This window comes from Anomaloglossus baeobatrachus, chromosome 2, assembly GCF_048569485.1.
Source record: "Anomaloglossus baeobatrachus isolate aAnoBae1 chromosome 2, aAnoBae1.hap1, whole genome shotgun sequence".
Lineage (NCBI taxonomy): Eukaryota > Metazoa > Chordata > Amphibia > Anura > Aromobatidae > Anomaloglossus > Anomaloglossus baeobatrachus.
In genome coordinates, this window is record NC_134354.1 from 384,618,239 (window position 1) to 384,638,167 (window position 19,929).

The window sequence follows — 19,929 nt, forward strand, 5'->3', positions numbered from 1 at the left end:
CCCATCCTGAGAATACGAGCCTTCAGCCATATGACTTTACCCTGGCTGGTATCAAAATTGGGGGGGACCGCACGTCGTTTTTTTTAATTATTTATTTTACTGCAAGATATAGACCCGCCCACTGGCGGTTGTGATTGTTTGCACTGAGACAGCTGTCACTCAGCGTGGGGCATGTCTGACTGCAACCAATAGGTGCCGGTGGGCGGGGAAAACAGAGAATACGAGATTGAATAATGGGAGGCTGGCTTTTTCAAATCAGGAGAAGCCGCCAGCAGTGTGACAGCCGTGCAGCACCACGCCGGTGATCGATGAGTGGGTGAGAGTGAGTGAATGAGTCAGTGAAGTGTGAGTGTGAGAGAGAGAGGCTGGGGCCACACAGGGCACTTCTGCGATGCTTGCATCACTTCACACTCAGCTCGCGCTGGCAGCACAGCAGGAGCCGAGTGTCATGCTAGTATCCATGCAACTGCGGTCCGACCGTGCGAGCGGACCTCAGCTGCGGGGGGCGGCCGGCTCTCAGGAGGGCGGGTCAGTGCTGCGGAGGGGCAGGCCGGACGGAGGAGGGGAAGGTGGGATTTCTCTCCCTCTCTCCTCCGTAGCCGGCTATTGCGACTCTCGCTCAGCATGCATGGTACACTGGCGTACCGCGAGTGCAGTGCGATTTTTCTCTCGCCCCATTCACTTGAATGGGTGCGAGAGAAAGAGTCTCGCATTACAGTCACATCATGCTGTGATTGTTTTCTCGGTCCGATTAGGACTGAGAAAATAATCGCTCATGTGTGCAGACACACAGGCTAGAATTGGTGCGAATGGAATGCAATATTTTATCACACTCAACTCGCACCAATTTTCTCAGAGAATCACTTCTGGGCATGCTCAGAAGTAAAAACCGAATCCAGTATATGCTTCCGGCGTTTGATGTATGCCACCGGATTCGGCGTGCATAGACTTTCATTATGCACCATGCCGCAAAGCGCTGTGCGTTTTTTTTTTTATGAGACAAAAAACGTTGCATGAAACGTTCCATGCGGCCACCACATTCATTAATTAAGCCGCATCCGGAAAAATCCGGATGCAACGCAAGGTCATTAGGCACAATCCGGCGACAATACAAATCAATGGGGATAAACGGATGCGGTACCGGATCCGTTTTAACCGTTTTTTCCGGATTGTGCCTGATGGGAAAAACCTGATGTGTGAAAGTAGCCTTAGTGTTTTTACACCATTTACTGATGCCCATAAATAATCTGATCACTGCGTTCTGCGGGTCTTTACAATTACAGAGTCACCAAATATGTCCATTTTATTTGCTGATTTGTGATGTTTATTATTTTAAAAAAATACAATAAAAAATTACACTATTCTATTTTTTTTCTAATTACTTTTAGTAATTTTATTAGAAGAAAAAAAAAATCTCTTTTTTTCTTCCACTAGAATACAGGACATAGAGATGCATTGTTTTGCACAATTGATCTCTATGTCCAGAATAATCTGCCTGTGGAGTCAGAGGCTGCAATGCAGTTTGAAGCATAGATCACTAGAGTCTGTGGCTCAAAGGCTAGGGCTCCTGCTGAATTATTTGAAGGTTGTTAATTTGAGACCCACAGAAAAGTGAAAATAAAAAAGGAATGACATTTTTGTAATTGTTTCTCATTATTTGACAGTAGTTTGAGAGGAACAAAAAAATCTGACTTTTTATCACCTCTAAGGACCCAGCGATATAATTACAATATATCTCTATGCAGCTGAATAATCTACTTCCTGGTTCCCTACCTGCAACACAGGTCAAGATAATCAAATCCCCATATACCTCTCCTTCCTATCTCTGTAGTTTTGCCAAACAAACAGTTTTTCGGCTGTGGGCACTTTTGCAGACATCACAACCATGCCAAGAATTGGCACGGCTGTGATTGGTCACGCACCACATGAACCGGCCTGTATAATCACCAGATCATGGGTAGTGCTGGTGTCGCGCCCAGGGAAGGGGGTACTTGGTCCTGGGTGGTTTGCAGATGGAAATGTCACTCTGGTGGCCGTTGACCAGTCCCGTGCCCTGGGGCTTCTTTGTATAAGGGGAGTATTTACAGGGGAGATAAGATTTAATGTTCATGTGACGCCACCTGCGGGTTGCGGTTTAAGGTGGGGAACCGCCGCTGCTGAATGTGGGTACTCCCAGAGCTGGTGGTGGTTACAGCAATGGTATTGGGCCCTCCGCAGGTAGGGCCGTGCCTGGGAGATGTAACGGGTAATAACGGAGACCACACCAGGTGGTCTTTACCAGTTTCTACTTACTTAGACTACTGGTTCCGGTCCCATGGAGTATCAGTGCAAATGTAGTGACCCAGGTTGTTCTGTCCCCAGTACTCTCTGCTGGTTGGGTCCCCATAGCATGGAGCGTTTGGGGCCTGACTGTCCCTTTTGGCGTACAGTCTCCTTCTCCGTATGGCGGGCAGTGCTGACCCTGTGGGGAGGTAAGTGTCCGAACCCCGATCATAGTTTACTGCTGATGCCCCCGGATTATTTGGTTCAGTGAAGTCCATGAAGGTGTCCTCACCGTGCAGGTGTTTATCAAGCCGTGTGGAACTGGCACCTTATCTGGGGCCCTGTGCTCCATGCGTGCTCCGGTCCCAGCGGTACCTGTCCATATCCGCCCTGGCGACCTCTCTCCCGTGCCCCCGGGGTCACTGTTGCATAGACCCAGCTCAGGCACGTCCGCACACCTCTCTGTCTGCCACACTTCTCTAGACTGACTGACCCCTCCCACCAGGCTGGCTAACCCCAGGACTCGTTCCCTCTAGGCGACCATCCCCTTACACAGTTAACCGTTTATGCCCGGTGTGGAGTGGAGAACTAGGATTTTGGTTTGGTGGTATCGGCACTGGTACTCCAGGTCCCAGGGGGTAGGTCCTGCATCCCCAAGAGGATGCAGTTCCCTGTAGTGCCCTGAGTGGCTCTGGGGTGCTTCACTAGCACTGTTCTCTAACACCGTTAAGACAGTATGATGCTCGAGTGATGGACAGTGTTAGGTAACTCCTCTTACTGTTTGCATATTCATAAAACAGGCTCTATGTGACCACTCTACACCAGACTCTATGGGAGTACTCCTAAAAATTCTCTGTGGAAGCACTGTGAGAAAAGGCTTTGTGGGGGTACTCTGAAGAGGGGCTCTGTGGGCACTCTGAAAAAAAGCTCTTTGTGTGCTTTCTGCACTAGGCTTTGTGGGGTACTACTAAAATGTTCTGTGAAGGTACTCTTAAAAAAGCCTCAGTTGGGATACTGTTAAAAAAGGCTCAGTAGTGGTACTCTTAAAAAAGGATGTGTGGGGTTTGTCATGCAGTAACTATCAGGGTTCCACCAGGAATAAAAGAACCCTCAGTAAGCTCCGCAAAACACAGGGCAAACCAGAAACACGATACGATGGTGAGCCCTGGTGCTAGGGAGAGGGGTCATCTCATTCACTCACCTAAGGCCGTTTACTGCACTCTCTAACGTACCTATGCGGGTTATTTCACCCCATCGACGATCATGTGCCTAAGCCCTGACTTGCCGGTATCTCTTCACTGCAGTAATTGAACACAGGGGAAAGGAGACAGGCATGGGGATATAGACATAAAAAAGGAAAATAATCCAAGTAACTCCAATGCAGCCAAAACTATAGCTGCAATTGTTACAAAACTTCAGCTTCTTCTAGAGAATGGCTTCATCCAAAGTGGACAGCTTTGATATGAGAATCTGTAACCTGCATCAGATGTTAAGACACAGGAATATTTATAGCGAAGGGGAGTGGTCACAGTGCACCTGAGATTAAAGGGTGCTTTACACGCTGCAACATCGATAGCGATTGCTAGCGATGTCGAGCGCGATAGCACCCGCCCCCGTCGTTGGTGCGATATGTGGTGATCGCTACCGTAGAGAACATTATCGCTATGGCAGCGTCACACACACATACCTGTTCTGCGACGTCTCTGTGACCGCCGAACAATCCCTTCTTCAAGGGGGAGGTGCGTTCGGCGTCACAGCGACGTCACAAAATGGCCATCCAATAGTAGAGGAGGTGCGGAGATGAGCGGCCCTAACATGCCGCCCACCTCCTTCCTTCCTCATTGCCAGTGAACGGAGGTAAGGAGATGTTCGTCGCTCCTGTGGTGTCACACATAGCGATGTGTGCTGCCGCAGGAACGAGGAACAACCTCGCTACGTACGAGACAACGATTTTTGGTAAATGAACGACCTCTCATATACCAACGATTTTTGTCTGTTTTGCGATCACTTAAGGTCGCTCTTGACTGTCACACACTGCGATGTCGCTAACAGCGCTGGATGTGCATCACAAACACCGTGACCCCGACGATATATCGTTAGCGATGTCGCAGCGTGTAAATGGCCCTTTAGGCTCCAAAGGATAGCCATAAAGGAAAGAGTCCTTAACGCCTACAACACCAAAGAAAGGCAAATACATTTGAATGTAAGCTGCAGACCTGCACACAATAAGGTGCTGTGACCTTCTGATCCGAGACTAGCCAGAGGTCATCCAGAGTGGGTCACACCCATAACACCAATTCATTCATTTTGTTTGCAAAACTTCTTGCATTTTTCAGCAGACATTTAATACTAGTAACACATTTATTACTCCATGTCTCACTACATTCCTTGCATGTCCCAGACCTCCCCAAATCCTCATTGACTTATACTGTTGTACTCGCTCTGTCTACTCTATCTATTCTCTTTTTTGCACAATTACCCTCTCTCTCCCAAATCCTAGCTTAAAAGCTCCTGCATCTGTCTGACCATTTTCTCCCATAGCACAGCTGAACCCTGACCATTGAGGTGCAGCCCATCCCTACCTTAGAGCCTGTAGCTGACAGACAAGTAGGCCCAGTACTCTATGAACCCAAACTCTTCCTTCCTGCACCAATTTCCAAGCCACTTATTTATATCTCCAAGCTCCCATTGTCTTTCTAGTGACGCTCGTGGCACCGGTAGTATTTCTGACAACACAAACTTGGAGGTCCTGGACTTTAGCTTCTCTCCTAGTTCAGTGTAATCCTTTTTAAGGACCTTCCACCTGCCTCTAACTTTGTTATCGGTACCAATATGCACCATGTTAGGCCCCTTTCACACGTCAGTGATTCTAGTGCGTTTGTGCTTTTTTTTAAACGTACCAGAATCACTGACATACGCAGACCCATTATAATGAATGGGTCTGCTCACACATCAGTGATTTTTCACTGCACATGTCTCCGTGCGGCATACACACGTGTCCGTAATTGCCGCATGAAGACATGTCCATTTTTTTCTGGCATCACGGATGTCCCACGGACCACACTATGGTGTGATCCGTGAAACACGTGCCAGAAAAAAACCTGCTTCTAAAATAAAAAGCATTTTTACTCACCCGGCTCCAGCGACGCTCTGTGCTCTCTGTGCAGTCTGCTGCTTCTGAGCTGGCTCATTACTGTCGCGCATATTCATGATGCACAACACAGCCGACCCGGAAGCAGCTGCTGCGGGGGTCAGCGCCGGCCAGATGCTGCACCGCGGGAGCGTTCAGCACCATGGAGAGCGGCAGCAGACACAGGTGAGTTGATTTCTAAGTGCAATCACGGGCCACGGAGAACGGAGCCCGGATTGCACTTAGACAACCCACGTGTGCTATGAATCACGGCACACGGAGGGACATGGGCGTGTTTTACATGTCAGTGAAGAACGTCTGTGTTTTTCACTGACGTGTGAAATGGGCCTAAGCTGGATTTTTCCTCAGCCCTACCCAGCAATCTGTCAACCCGATCCACAATATGCTGAACCCGAGCACCCGGCAGACAACACATTGTTTGTCATTCACAGTCTCGGCAACAGATGATTATCTATCTGCCTAATTATAGAGTCCCCTACCACCATATTTCTTGCCTTTGCTGCACTCCTATTTCCCTCCTGGTTGCTAGGAGCAGCATCCTGCTGTAGTGATCCTAGTCCTGGCCCTGTAGACTTAATATCAGCTAAACAGGCATATTTACTAGGTTTTGCCATATCAGTACTAGGCTCCCTCACACTTTTCACCCTACCTCTTCTTCTAACTGTTACCCAGCTACCTACTTCTGGATTCTAACCTTCCCCACTTCCACCCACCTCCATGTCAGTGGCCCCAGCCAGAGAAAGCTCAGTGAGCTTTAAACTTCTCTCCAGGTTTTTAATGCTCTTGGGTGTTGCAAACATACTTAGATCCATTACCTGGGCTTCAAAAAATATAACACGCTGGCATAGAGCATATGTATTTTTTGCACCCCTGAGGCTTCAGTCGCCACAGAGTATTGCACCCAAATTTGGGTGTACTGCTAAACCCAATTCCTGAAGAGGTCAGTCCCGGTTTTACCGCATTACACACTCAAATACACACCAGGTTGCCCTGTTTCCACTGGGGACTGGGCTAGGGTCAGGTAATAAAGCGGTCGCCGACAGAGAGGAATTTACAGGATGCCCTCAACAGTGGCCCCAGTCCCACTAGTTTAGGACCTGGGAGGGGGGTGGTGCAGCCAGTAGGGGGAGTCAGGAGCCAACACAACAGTCTAGGAGTTCTCTAGAAGGAGAGGAAGGGAGCAGTCATATCTACAGGTGCTCCAGTGGGAAGGAGGAGAAGTTCACACGATTGCTGTGGGGAGAGTGAACCTGCTTCCCACGGAGTCGATGCCACGCAGGGTGGCAGTACCCTAGGGAAGATCATACTTCACGTTGGTTTTTCAGAATCTGCCTGGACAGGGAAAGTTTCAAGCTTCCCTGACCACACAGCGCCCGATAATACAGTGCCATATAGGATCCGGGGCCTCGCATCAAGCTGGACTCCATATCGGAACCGCGGCACCTGCAGATAGGGACAAAAGTACATCTTGTGAAACCCAGGGTCCCATCGTAGCTTCAAGCCAGGGGATCCAGAGACAGGTGTTACAAGGAGAAACCCACCGAACACAAAACCGGACTGATCTCTAAAGGGATTCGAGTTCGAAGGAGCCCATCATAGCAAGTGACCGGTATTACCTGGGTGAGTGGAATCATAGAAAAGTGAGTAAACAACCTGGAACCGCAGCCATTGACTCTGACTCTTTATTACCCATACTGCTGCTCCGAGCTGCATTGCTATTCCCCTCATCATCCATCCCGGGGCCCGCTCTACCTATGGAGAGTGATATCATCCCTGGCTGCTACCAGAGGACAGCGACAGCAGTGGCAGCCCATTCCCTGGCCTCATACCACAGGTGGTATCACGACAAACACTTCACAACTACCCCCATCATCTCTTCCCTGCCATCTTCTGTATGCTTCGGGGCAATGGAGCTGGGCTAGGCCGCCTGTGATGACGACGGTCGATGGCCCAGCGACGAGTAGGTTAAATACACCTGCCCTGTGGGGCGCTGCACATTCATCCTTGAACAGCTGTTCAAGGCATGAAAACCTCTCACAAGATGCTCACATGGTAACATTGTCCATAGATCACATACTAAATGGGGATAAATAGTACAAATAAAAGCAGACATAACAATGGAAAGCACTATTCCCATGTTAAACTATGATATTGCGTTTAACTATGAACTTAACTGCAACCTTCGCACTTTAATGAAGCCCTTGCCCGCTCAGCAGCCCTTGCTTGGTGTGGCTGGGACTTGTTATTCACCAGCATTTTAACAATATTAACAGTACTATAGACCAGGCATTGAGCAATATATTTTCCTAAGGCGCCACATGAGATAACGTGGTTGCTGTGAAGGGCCAAACCAATAAGCTCAAATTAATTGTACTCTATACTAATATTAACATATTATTCATAATTATTATTATTTTATATTAACATTAATTTTATCACTTAAACACCACTCCAGCAGTTTTCTTTGTATTTCACTGTTGGAGTGGTGCTTTAAATGTAAGTCCCCTGATTACTTTCTTATACTCACCTGCCAACATCTTCATCTCTTTCTAGCATTGCTCCAGGCGGTTTTCAGCAATTTGTGACATGCCAGGAGTCCCAGTGTTTCATGGAATGCGCTGGAGATTATAACTCAATACAACTCTATGAGCCTCGTTATGGCTCTCATAGAGTTGCAATTAGAACTTGTGATGTAACTTCTGACTTCCAGCCAGTCGGAAGTTGTGAGCACAAGATAGCACCACAGGACCGTAGTGGTGTCTAAAAGGATGAAAAAGCTGAAGGGTAAGTACAAAATAGTGGGCATGCAACTTGGATTTAAAGCACTACTCCAGTGCTGAAATAAAAATTGCTGGAGGGATACTTTAATATTGAGCATAATTAAGTATGCTGATTTGCTACTACTACAAGTACATGTTAGGCCTGAAACACACATCCGTGAAACATGTGCGTGTTTGGTCCGTTTCCGTATATACCGGAGACACGGCCAAACGTGCACCAATGTTATTTAATGTTTGAGGACACATGTGCGTTTTTCATTAAGGTCCGTGGGTCCGTGTGCGTGCTACGTTTGTGTCTCCGTTTTGCACGGAAGCATGTCCGTTTTTAGCACGCAACACGCAGCATGGACCCAATGAAAGTCAATGGGTCTGTGCGCACGTCCGAGTGACACAGACGCATCTCTGTTTGCTCCCTGTATGTTTTGTGCTTTTTTCATGTGATGTCGGTCTTTTTTCTTTTTCTGTTTCGTTCTCTCCCTCAGTCCGTCGGTCGGTCGGTCTCTCTCTATGTCTGTCGGTCGGTCTCTCTGTCTTATCTGTCCCTCTCGCTGTCTGTCGGTCAGTTCCCCCCCTCTCTCATACTTACCGTTCCCTGATCTCCGGCGCGGCGCTGCACAGCTGTTCTCTAAACTCCGGCGGCTTTTCCTCTTTTGAAAAAGTCGGCCGCTCATTAATCAATCTCGTATTCCCTGCTTTACCCACCAACAGGCGCCTATGATTGGTTGCAGTGAGACACGCCCACACGCTGAGTGACAGGTGTCTCACTACACCCAATCACAGCAGCCGGTGGGCGTGTCACTATGGAGTATAGAAATAAATAAATAAATAATTAAAAAAACGGCGTGCGGTTGCCCCCAAATTTAATACCAGCCATATAAAGCCATACGGCTGCAGGCTGGTATTCTCAGGATGGGGAGCCCCACGTTATGGGGAGCCCCCCAGCCTAACAATATCAGTCAGCAGCCGCCCAGAATTGCCGCATACATTATATGCGACAGTTCTGGTACTGTACCCGGCTCTTCCCGATTTGCCCTGGTGCGTTGGCAAATCGGGGTAATAAGGAGTTATTGGCAGCCCATAGCTGCCAATAAGTCCTAGATTAATCATGTCAGGCGTCTCCCGGAAAAACCTTCCATGATTAATCTGTAAATTACAGTAAATAAACACACACAGCTGAAAAATCCTTTATTAGAAATAAAAAACACAAACACATTCCCAGGTTCACCAGTTTAATCAGCCCCAAAAAGCCCTCCATGTCCGGCGTACTCCAGGATGGTCCAGCATCACTTCCAGCTCTGCTACATGAAGGTGACCGGAGCAGCAGAAGACACATCCGCTCCTGTCACCTCCACGCAGCAAATGAAGAGAGCCGCGTGATCAGCTGTGCTGTAACTAAGGTTACCTAGATCCAGCGGTGGATGCAGCGGTGGCCGCGGGTAACCTCAGTGACAGCTCAGCTGATCGCGCTACTCACCGCTGCTCCGGTCAGCTCCACGCAGCAACTGAGGTGAGTAGCGCGATCAGCTGAGCTGTCACTGAGGTTAATCGCGGCGTGAGTTACCTGACTGACAGCAGCTGATAGTGCTACTCACCTCATTTGTTGCGTGGAGGTGACAGAAGCGGCGGTGTCTTCTGCTGCTCCTGTCACCTGCATGCAGCAGAGCTGGATGCGACGCTGGAGGTCCGTGGATTACACCGGACATAGAGGGCTTTGTCGGGGTTAATAAATTGGTGATGAGGGACTTTGTTAGTGTTTTTTATTTCTAATAAAGGATTTTTCGGGTGTGTGTGTTTTTTAACTGTAATTTACAGATTAATCATGGAAGGTATCTCGGGGAGACGCCTGACATGATTAATCTAGGATTTAGTGGCAGCTATGGGCTGCCATTAACTCCTTATTACCCCGATTTGCCAACGCACCAGGGCAAATCGGGAAGAGCCGGATACTGTCCCAGAACAGTCGCATCTAATGTATGCGGCCATTCTGGGCGGCTGCTGACTGATATTGTTAGGCTGGGTGGCTCCCCATAACATGGAGCTCCCCATCCTGAGAATACCAGCCTTCAACCGTATGGCTTTATCTGGCTGGTATTAAATTTGGGGGGGACCGCACGCCGGTTTTTTAATTATTTATTTATTTCTATACTCCATAGTGACACACCCACCGGCTGCTGTGATTGGGTGCAGTGAAACACCTGTCACTCAGCGTGGGGGCGTGTCTCACTGCAATCAATCATAGGCGCCGGTGGGCGGGGAAAGCAGGGAATACGAGATTGTTTATTGAGCGGCCGGCTTTTTCAAATTAGAAAAAGCCGCCGGAGCAGTGTGAACGGGGATCGGTGAGTATGAGAGAGGGGGGGACACTTCAGTCACTCGGGGGATTAGCGGTCACCGGTGAATCCTTCACCGGTGACCGCTAATCAGTACACGGCACACAGACAGAGCCGCAGCATGACAATGAAGTCGGGTGAAGTTCACCCGAGTTCATTCTCATCCCGCTACTCTGTCTGCTGTCTGCCGACATGTAGTAAACGACATTTTGCATCACACACGGATATTCCACACGGACAACACAAACACATGTCAGTTAAGTTTCACACGCACACACGGACATTTCACACGCACATACGGCTAGCATACGGGATACATACGCAGGCCACACATACCATAAAAACGGACCTAAAAAACGGAAAACGGACCCGAAAAATGGCCCGTTTTCCACGGACGTGGTTTTAACGGATGTGTGTTTTCGGCCTTACTATAGGGATTATTTATTATAACCTGTACTCTCATGATTATGATGATGATTATGATTTTTTTTTATTAAGTTTAACTATAATATGCTCTTGTTATTCAGCTCTTGTACCTTGATTAACAGCTGACTTCACACAGTATGATGGTCATACAGCCTCCCAAACAGTATGACAGTCATGATAGTCCTCCCCACCCACTGTATGATGGTCCTCACAGCCCACCACTCTTGCTATGATGCTTCTCACAGTGCCCCACACATGGTATAATGGTCTTCACTTTGCCCAGCACATGGTAAGATGTTTTTTACAGCCCACTCCACATGCTATGATGGTCCTCATAGTGCCCCACACACAGTATGATGGTCATCACATGGCCCGTATACACAAAATGATCATCCGCACAAAGTGATTGCTACCACAGCCCCCCTCATAATATAAAGGTCCTCACAACCCACTTTATAGAGAATTAAAACAGTGGTCCCCACTATATAAAGTATGAGCCTACACAAAGCCTCCTTATTTAGCGTATAATACTACACACAGCTACCCTATATACAGTATGAGACAACACACAGTGCCCTATATATAGGATAAAAGCAGTGCCCGCCCTATATACTATATGATCCAACAAATACAGCCCCCTTTTTACAGCATGAGCCCACACAGTCCCCATTATGCAGTATGAGACCACACACATCTCCACTATATACAGAATGAGCCCACACACATAACCCCCTATATACAATAATACAAAACAGTTCCCAACAAACAGTGTGCACCCCTTATATACAATATGAGAACATATGCAGTACCCACTATATACAGTAGGAGCACACACACAGTCACCCTTTATTTACAATATGAGAACACACACAATACCCCCTATATACAGTATCAGCCCACACACAGTCACCCTATATACAGTAGCATAAGTCCACACACTACTCAATCTACATACAAACAAATGTGTAAAGGAACAGAACAAAATTATATATGGATGCAATAAATAATAAATGTAGTTCCAGGGGTTGTAGAAATATAAGAAAGGAGATGTGATGCGGTAGTGTGGCGCCCCTGACCTGGTCAGGCACCACTGAGTACTGCACCCATGCTGGGGACAGTACAAGACAGGTAATCCAGAAGGCTGACTGGGGTGTGGAACACAGGCGCATAGTGATCAGGTCTCACACATGTACCCATGAGAGGACCCCTGGGGATCCCAGGAGGGGGCAAGCCTTCACCTTCACTGGAATAGTGGAGGGGGTAGAGCCTCCATCTCCTCTCAAGGGGTGTGGTAAGAGAGTCTGGTTGCTAGGTGGCGTAGGCAAGAACAGGAGAGGAGGAGCAGTGAGTCAGTTAGAGCAGAACTCCATAGGGCTCAGTGAGGAGCAGACCTGTGGGGCTGTTGCTGTCTAACAGCGCCCGCGCAGTGGCTACAGACGGGGGAGAACGGTCAACTAGGAGTGCTGCCTGAAAGCCAGCTTCAGCTAGAGAGTGCACGGAGTGGGAAGTAAGGAGACTGCTAGAGAGCACCAGGCCCAACCGGGCGGCAGATCCCGAAGCGAGGATAGATTCACCTTTCCCTGCTAAACCTGCCGGTGTGGGGCTCTTAAAGCCCACACCACAACACTACAAAAGCCGCAGCCACGTAACCGCAGTGAGGGCCCATAGGTCATAGGAGGCAAGAGGCTGGAGTGGCCTGGTCCGGGGAACAAGCACACGGCAAACAACAAGGGGAGAGAGGCTGCAGCATCTTCCCTGGGTGACCCCCATAGGGACTCAAAGTCGGGGTCACCCCAAACCACCAAGGGCTAAGGAAGGCGAGTCAGTAGTCACCCTCATAAAGTCAGCCTGAAGGATACCTGGTTCCTACCTGGTTCATCTCAGCTACGCCCGGGTTACTCACCCTGCCATCAAATGTGAGTAAAAACCCTGAAAGACATCCTGCCTGTGTGGTCATTCTGCGACTTGTGGTACCACAAACCTACACAGGGCCCTGGGGCTTGCCTCACTCTCAGGAGGCTACTACATCTAACTGCACACACCATCAGCCCCAGGCGACCCTCAACCTGCAGTGGCGGTCCCTGCTGGCTGCAATACTGAGAGTGGCGTCACGATCAAAACAGAAGATTTCCTACCAGTGACGGAGATCCAGCAACGTGGAGTCCCTGAAGGTAACGCACCGACACTGACACAACACCTGCGGGGCTTCACATCTGGCGTCACGAACAGGATAAGGACTAGACCTGTTCAGACAGGTGACCATGTGCCTGGGCGGTCCGCTTGAAAAATTGGAAGCGCCGCCATATTGCCACCATGAAAAGCGCGCTGAAAAACAACAGCAGCCCGCGCTGGAAGAAGTTACCGCCCACGAAGAGGTGTGGCTACCCAGAGATCCTCTGCAGAGTCCTGACCTCGCTGATGAAGAAAGCGGAAGCGTCCAGAGACGGCGGGAAGGAAAGAGAGCCACAAGCCTGCTGCTGAGAGAGGAGCTGCTGGAAGAAGCAGAGCAGAAACTAAAAAGCTTGCTATCAGAGGCAACGGCGAGTCCACAGCTGGAGAGTCGTGCAGAAGACGGCGCAGAAGAAATGGCGTCTGACCGCAGAAATCCAGAACCGGGCTCCGCTGCCTGGTGGTATCGGGAGCTGGCCCAGTTCTGCGACCGACTGGAGAACCGGGTTGTGGAGCAGATCCGGGAAGAACGAATGGAACTGCTGGAGATGGCTGCCGCGGTTCGGGCCTATGAAAGGAGAGCCGTGCGCCGAGTGCCAGACAGGACGGCGATGACGCAGACCCCGATGCTGCCACCGGTGGGTGAGTCGAGTGATGCCCCGGCCAGCGCAAGTGCCCCGACCCCTGCTGCCACGCCCGCGGTCCCCGAAGAGGCGTCCGGTGCGGCGACGCTGAAGCAGGCCGCAGCCACGCCAGGTGCGGCCCGCCAAGCCCCGGCCGCCGCAGCGATGCCCTGCTCGGCCCACCAAGACCCGGTCCCTGCAGCAACGCCCAGTCCGGCCCGCAAAGAACCGGCTGCCACCGCGACCCTCATCCGCGTCGCAGGCGTAACGCTGACCCAGGCCGCCGCCCTGCTAGGCCCGGCCCGCCGAGACCCCACCGCCGCAGCAACGCTCGTCCGCGCCGCAAGTGAGGTGCTGAACCAGGCCGCAGCCACGCCAGGCGCGGCCCGCCAAGCCCAGACTGCTGCAGCGACGTCCAGCCCAGCCTGCACAGATCCCATCGCAGCTGCGACGCCGATCCAGGCCGCCGCCATCCAGGGCGCGGCCCGCCAAGACCAGGCCGCCGCCATCCAGGGCGCGGCCCGCCAAGACCAGGCCGCCGCCATCCAGGGCGCGGCCCGCCAAGACCAGGCCGCCGCCATCCAGGGCGCGGCCCGCCAAGACCAGGCCGCCGCCATGCCAGGCGCGGCCCGCCAAGAAGAGACTACCTCATTATTTACCCCGGCCTGCAAGGCCAGAGCAGACACCGCTCCCCAGTCCAGAGAGGTCCCTGCTAGGAAGACCCTGATAGGAGAGGACCCTGAATACTGGAAGCTGAAGGCTGACCTAGAGGCCCAGTTCCCACAAGAGATGGTGGATCGGTATCTGCTCCCTCCGCATACCCCCAAGGAGATTCAGGCAACCCCTGCAGCCGCGCCAGAGAGTCCACCACCCAGACCAGCTGAAGAAAGCCCATCCCCAGCACTGCCACAACCAGAGTGCAGCGAAGAACTAAGGGGGAGAGGAGGCCAGGAAGCTGAGGAGCTGACTCCGGAGCCACCAGCAGTGGATCTATACTCAGAACCGGAGATGTTGCCCTATTCCCGCTGGGATGAAGAGGATTTGACACCGTCTGCAGATGAAGAACTGCCCAAAAGCCTTACCTGGGAGGTTGTGAGCTGCACCCAGCAGAACCCAGCCCGCAAGACACGGCGCAGCAGAGCAGAGTATTCTCCAACACCACAGTCTCCAGAGCAGAGAGAGGTCACAGCCAGAGACCTGGAGGAGAAAAGGTGCCTAAGAAGGTCCAAAGCCCAGGCCAGAGGACCCCTGTGTTATGGCGTAGTGGAAGATTTCAATCTGAGAAGTGGTTATGGATTCATTGTAGCCCCTGGCATCAAGGAGGGGATATTTGTTGACAGGAGAGATGTAAGCGCTCATCTGCCTAGAGGACACCCTGGCCGAAATCTAAAGATGGGAGACTCAGTTCAGTTCACCATGCATCAGGGCGAAAGGGGATTGTATGCCCTGGACGTAGCGCTATGTCCCAGCAAACCTTACAGCCATCCCATGCTACAAGAAAGACAAGAAAGACAAGAAAGACAAGAAAGACAAGAAAGAAAAGACAGAGATAGAGAAACAGACGAAGATCAAGAAAGGAAAGATAAAGAACCTATAGATGAAACAACCACAGACAAAGAACCTACAGATGAAACAACGACGGACGACGACGGAGAGCAAGAAAGTCACAGGTGCCGGTGCCCTACATGCCCACGCCCTGGTGAAATGGAGGAGTAGAGTAGAGAGAAGTAAAGAAATACAGCAAGTTACCAGTTGAAGTTTTGACAAGTTTTGTTTGCAACGTTTAAGAAATGTGCCCACAAAAACTATTGTGAGAAAACCATAAACCTTAAGGCTATGAACTGGCTATAGCCACAAACTCTCGCAGTGTAAATAGTTACACCAGTGGCACCACCACCAGGGCCAGCCTGTTTAGGGGCTTGGCTCGTCTGCGACCAGGGGGGCCCGTCCGTAGAAAAGGGCCTTGGCTCACCTGCGACCAGAGAGCACGCCTGTTTATGGGGCCTTGGCTCACCACCACAAAGAGGGTACCTGGCCAGCACCAACTGTGGAGGCCGCCTCTGCATCCTGCCAGAAGAGGCTGACGGCGCGGATCCACCAGGCCAGGTATACCCTGAAACCACCAGCCCATGAAAGCCGCCTCTACATCCTGCCAGAAGTGGCTGAAGTCGCGGCCAACGGGAGAGGAAGATTGGAGGAAAGGTCTGGGGAAACGGATGGCCCAGACCTGGTTACCAAAAAGAAACCGGTGACCTGCCTCCTGAGAGGGTTTTGGGTGGGTTAACGGACTTGTGGGTGGAGGGTGGTGATGTACGATAACTGGTGATCTTAAAATGTTTTTACATGTTTTAATGTTTTATGCATTTTAAAATGTTGTCTTGCAGCCCGAGGACGTGTTGGTGATAACTAAGGGGGAATGTGGCGCCCCTGACCTGGTCAGGCACCACTGAGTACTGCACCCATGCTGGGGACAGTACAAGACAGGTAATCCAGAAGGCTGACTGGGGTGTGGAACACAGGCGCATAGTGATCAGGTCTCACACATGTACCCATGAGAGGACCCCTGGGGATCCCAGGAGGGGGCAAGCCTTCACCTTCACTGGAATAGTGGAGGGGGTAGAGCCTCCATCTCCTCTCAAGGGGTGTGGTAAGAGAGTCTGGTTGCTAGGTGGCGTAGGCAAGAACAGGAGAGGAGGAGCAGTGAGTCAGTTAGAGCAGAACTCCATAGGGCTCAGTGAGGAGCAGACCTGTGGGGCTGTTGCTGTCTAACAGCGCCCGCGCAGTGGCTACAGACGGGGGAGAACGGTCAACTAGGAGTGCTGCCTGAAAGCCAGCTTCAGCTAGAGAGTGCACGGAGTGGGAAGTAAGGAGACTGCTAGAGAGCACCAGGCCCAACCGGGCGGCAGATCCCGAAGCGAGGATAGATTCACCTTTCCCTGCTAAACCTGCCGGTGTGGGGCTCTTAAAGCCCACACCACAACACTACAAAAGCCGCAGCCACGTAACCGCAGTGAGGGCCCATAGGTCATAGGAGGCAAGAGGCTGGAGTGGCCTGGTCCGGGGAACAAGCACACGGCAAACAACAAGGGGAGAGAGGCTGCAGCATCTTCCCTGGGTGACCCCCATAGGGACTCAAAGTCGGGGTCACCCCAAACCACCAAGGGCTAAGGAAGGCGAGTCAGTAGTCACCCTCATAAAGTCAGCCTGAAGGATACCTGGTTCCTACCTGGTTCATCTCAGCTACGCCCGGGTTACTCACCCTGCCATCAAATGTGAGTAAAAACCCTGAAAGACATCCTGCCTGTGTGGTCATTCTGCGACTTGTGGTACCACAAACCTACACAGGGCCCTGGGGCTTGCCTCACTCTCAGGAGGCTACTACATCTAACTGCACACACCATCAGCCCCAGGCGACCCTCAACCTGCAGTGGCGGTCCCTGCTGGCCGCAATACTGAGAGTGGCGTCACGATCAAAACAGAAGATTTCCTACCAGTGACGGAGATCCAGCAACGTGGAGTCCCTGAAGGTAACGCACCGACACTGACACAACACCTGCGGGGCTTCACAGTAGAACTAATCTGTAAAGGTGAGATATTCCAGGAGAGAGAAACAAAGAAACCGATATCTAGTCATGTATTGGAGGTAAACTAAAAACATAATATTTATTAAGTAAAATGTGTGATACATTTTCCAACAAAAGAAAGGGCATAACGCTTAAGAAAGAATCTGAAAGGACAGTGTTTTTTGGATAAAGGTAACAAGTAAAACAATAGTTTTTTGGTTATATACGTTACAGAGACCTATTTTTCACTGTGAAAAAAAATTATAATAAAAAAATGTTCAAAAATGTTATATACTAAGTAAGTACTGCTGGAAGTATATGCAGGAACAAAAAATACATGGTCTAAAAATATGATGTATAGATTATTGGCAGAATAGAAAGAAAATTGCAAACCTCTATACACATGCACAGTGTTGCCTGATAAATATTGATAGATGGAGATTGAATATATTTACATACCGGTAGTAGCAATAGCAGAAGTGTAAAGATTAAAAAAGCAACAAAAGCCTGTATTCAAATAATATAGGCTGAGTAGTACATGGTAGTGATTACAGCAGAACTGCTGTATGCATGAAAATACAGTGAAACCTTGGTTTAAGAGTAACTTGGTTTGAGAGCGTTTTGCAAGACAAGCAAAGCTTTTTAAAAATGTATAACTTGGTTTAAGAGCAATGCTTTGAAATAAGAGCAAATTCCCACCATGCACAGTTCCGGTTCCGTCCTTTCACTGCGCTCTGACCCGCCCTGGAGGTAACTTTCTGTCCATATGTACTGTTTCCTGTATTCAGTGCACCATTGTACAGTACAGTATATACTACTGTATATAGCGTGTCTATCAATTTGAATTTGTGGATACAGTATAGTACTCTTTCGGGTAACCAGTAGAGCACATTGCTTGTACTGTACCTCTCGCACACCAACAATTTTATTGTAAGCTAATATGCAGTTTTATGTTTTACATGTTTTTTACTGTATTGTACAGTATTTTGTATTAGTGTACTGTAATTTTATATGAATACAGTACATTATTTTGTATTACTGTAATAAGTTTGTATAAATAGTGTAAATATTTTTGGGTTGTGGAACGAATTGTCTGCATTTCAATTATTTCCTATGGGAAAATTCGCTTTGATATAAGAGTAACTTGGTTTAAGAGCACACTCCCAGAACCAATTATGCTCGTAATCCAAGGTTCCACTGTAGTAAGATGACCTATGCAAAAATAAAAAAACTCAGTATTGTATCTATAGTATTGATTTTAAAGTGCTGTGTGTATAGAGAGAGAAGGTCTAAAGTAGCTTATATTCACAAGAGAGCTCAATACTGAAGCACTATTGCTAAAATGTAAGTGCTGTTTGCATAAAGATAATAGGGTGGCGTGTTCCAAACAAAGAGCTCAGTAGTACATCACTGTTATTTAATACTAAAGTGTTATATGCATAGAGGTGGTATAGTGGTATGTGTCAACAAGAAGGTTCAATAACACAGCACTGATGCTATGGACTTAAGTAGTATATGCATGACACTAGTACAATGGTGTGTGGCAGGGAGGAAAAATACTGGTACAATCAGTGTGCTACAGTAACATGTAAGGCATTCTGCTGGGAAGTAATTACCTGTATATGGCATGCTAAAGATATGCAATGCCCAACCCTGACGCACGGTTCGGAGAACAGTCACCTTCATCAGGGGTAGCCTGTATAGAGTATGATGCTGTAGCGCCCCTGAGCCTGGGTGCTAGAGGCTATTGTATTTTATGTATTTTTTATTTATTTTATAATGTCCATCCACCCTGGGCAGGAGGAGGTGAAAAGTCTAGTAGGTTTTGTTTCCTGCTTCACACAGCCTCACACACACACACACAGGCAGATGGGACATTCCTTAGGTGGGGGCATGTGCAGGATGGACTTGCAAAGCAGACAGTTTAGTTTCAGTTTACCTTAGAAAGCCTTGGGAAAGCAGTGAGAGTAGACACACAGTGACAAGCTCGCTGGGGAGCAGTCTCTCTCACAGAGGTAGAGCAGAGGAGCCACCAGGTCCAGACTGGTTATACATCCTTTCTTTATCAGGGACTGAGTGAGTGGATGGCTGAGGACCCCTAAGCTGAGAGAGATGCCAGTTAGGAGGCTCCAGGTCAATTAGCCGACAGAGACTTGGAATGGGAGAGGTGGCTAGCCGGGAAGGAGTTGAGAGCCTGGGACTAGTAGTCGGCAGGTGGCAAGGAGAGTGGTTGCCAGAGCTCCAGAGACAAGGAGGGGACCACCACATGAGAGCACAGAAGGAGAAAGCCCACAGGCTGCTCTACCAGACTTTGACCTTTGCTCTACCTGGGAACGACTGAAGTCATTGCAGTAAAGAAAGAACTGTGGGTAAACATAATCTGAAATCCGCAATTCAATGACACTGACTGTTTGTCATCGCCTTGTGATCCGTCGATTCGCAGTTCCCCGTTCTCCCTCCTGGGGGGGCGCTCCACCTGCAGGGAGTGATATTGTGCCGCCCCGTGCCAGCAGCTGGGCTGCTCGGATCCGGATCCGCAGTGTGGCTCGAGGAACTCTACCGGAAACGGGGGTCGCGCGGACACTTCAAATAAAAGGGGGACGTATTTGTACGGCATTTGCCGTA